Source organism: Lagopus leucura, unplaced genomic scaffold (genome assembly GCF_019238085.1).
Source record: "Lagopus leucura isolate 7727_CA_CO unplaced genomic scaffold, USGS_WTPT01 240-0_obj-0_obj, whole genome shotgun sequence".
In the NCBI taxonomy this organism is placed as follows: Eukaryota; Metazoa; Chordata; class Aves; order Galliformes; family Phasianidae; genus Lagopus; species Lagopus leucura.
This window is the reverse complement of record NW_024966612.1, coordinates 5,389-7,919: the sequence shown is the minus strand read 5'-3', so window position 1 is coordinate 7,919 and position 2,531 is coordinate 5,389.

The following is a 2,531-nucleotide window of genomic DNA, read 5'->3' as shown; positions in this document are numbered from 1 at the left end:
AACTCTGCATTTCACGATGAAAGCGGTTCCTGTTTCAGCTTGAATTCTGCCTATTCTTCGGTAGGGCGGCGTCTTCCTTCTTAGGTGGCACTGAACCAGCAGCCTTGCGCGGTGCTTTGCTGCTTAAGGTGCTGTCCTTCGGAAGACAGACGGAAAGTGAGGCCTCTTTTCTTTCGGATTTTGATGGCTCTCGCGGCATTTGTTCCCCCTAGATTTGGCTTGGTGCCATCTTAATTTCATACGGTGTTCTCCTTCTCTTCCTTCCTGCCCTGAGTTGTTGTGTGACATGGCTAAGCGCTATTAAATGACCAGCGGGTTGCCTCCGAGACGGCTGCGTTTCAGAGGCGAGTCAGGTGAAGCCTGCAAATGCAGTGTGTGAACCATTCCCAGGGATAGAAACGCGAGGTCGCTGGTGCCGATATTCACCCGGACAAACTCCAGCTTCTCTGCTCCCCTCCGGTAGCTTGCTTTCATTTGTAATTTCATTACCCAGGTGAAAACAGGCAGCTGAAGGGAACGCCGTCCCCCCTCGAGAGAACGCCAGTCTCACGCTGGAGGGACCTTTCTGGGTAGGCTGGTGGCTTTTATCCTTTGCCTGAGAACCTGAGCCGCCGCGAGCAGCCTTCCTGCACAGCAACGAGAGTGGATGAGCTGCAGTGCCGGCCGGTCGGACGGCCGGTCGGTCTGCCCTACTGGGGCAACTGCACGAGCCTCAGCAAAGTTTGCCTTGCTTCTCTGTCACCTGACAAGTTCTGATCAGCCCTGCAGGAGACCAAAATGTCAGAGAGTTTCTGGCTTCAGCTTGTAAAGCGGCTTTCCTGATGAACTTCACCGTACCTCAACTCGATACCTTGGAGTTCAGCGTGCTGACTGAGAAGACGCACAAGCAGCGCCGAGAGAAACGACTGCTCGTAGGGTCTAGAGCGTGGACGGGGCCGGTGTGGAGGGAGTCGGGAAAGGAGGCAGCGCAGGGATCTCTCTGTACTGAGAAGCACAGCGCAGCCTTGGCTGTAAAGGTCAGAGCTGCAGCTTCCCAGTGATTAACAGGGAGGCCTAATAAGGACTTCTTGAAATTTTCACAAGGATCTTTGTTTTTTCCTCAAAAAGGCAACAGCTCATCGAGTTCCAACCAAAACTCCAGTATGCGTGTAAAATCACACGTGTGTTTTGAAGGCATAATTGCTGGGTGTTCAGAGTGGGCGTCTGGCGAGTAGAAGCTGCCAGAACCGGAGGGAAAAGCTGTTTATGGCGATGAAGCCTGTCGACCGAGCTTTATTTTTGCTGGATTTGATCAGCTGATGGAGCCTTGACTGTGCTGGGGACAGAAAAAATAGATAGCTGCTTGTTTAATGAGTTCTACAGAAATCTCAGTTTGGGCCCTTTGGGTCGGCACTAGGGATCGGTGTGATCTGAGATGGATAAGCCCCTGTCCTCCTTGGAACGCTGTAAATTACCTATGCGCTTCATTACTTCCCTGGAGGCGCAGGAGGATTTTCCTTCTGTTCGCCTGACGCTAGCAAATGCTACGAAGGAAACCCAACGCAGCGTAAAGGTGTTTGAGGTAGCTCTACATTACACAGCACGAAAGGGAACGTAGGCAGTACGAGGACACGCCTGTGACACCTGAACGACGTTCGCATTGATCATTTGCTTTTAAATCATTCAATAAAACAAGTGCAGAGCAACTGGCACAACAGACAAGTAGTCAGGGAACTTTTTGTTCACTCATTCACTCATTCACTCATTCACTCATTCATTCATTCATTCATTCATTCATTCACTCATGCATTTATTTGTTTGTTTGTTTGTTTATGTGTTTATTTATTTTTGTGGGGTTCTTCTATAAGGTGGATAGCGGTTCAAAATCGTGACTGCAGCCTCCGCTGAGCTTTTCCATAGCAGCTCTTAAGTGCCAGGGAAAACCTCGGACAAAGTTTCTTCAGTATGGCCTTTCTCACTGAACACAGAGTATTTGAAAAGAAACAACAAAAAAATGTCAATGTTTACAATCATTTTTCTTTATTTTACATTTCTGGAGCCTCAAAACTTGATCTGAAGCATGATCCAGAAAAAGGGCTTGGGGTAATTTGTTCGTAAGCGTGCAGTGTGGCGGCGTCGGCGCGCTCTTACGATCACTTCCACGGTACGCATTTGGGAGCCTCGTTCTAAGTCTGCTGGCAGCATTCCCGTTTGGTGCTTTCCATTTTGACGACATTCATCAGAGAAATTCTGACCGTTCTCCCAAATGTAAAATTGTGGGAATTTTTCTAACGGAATATTTGCAAAAATTAATTTCACCCTGGTTAATAACGAGTTGGACGTCTGACTTTATTTCTGCATTGTTTGGATGGAGATTATGTTGCCCTTTGGAAGCAAAGGAAATGGTAAATGAAAACCATTTTTATGTGCTTATCTTGCCTTAAAGCGAATCTCCTGTTCTGGTCTGGAGCCTTTCAGGTTGCTAAAGAAACTGCCGTAGCCTCTGACTGCATCTCTGCCGAGACTAAATGGCATGCGGAGTCTCGTAGACT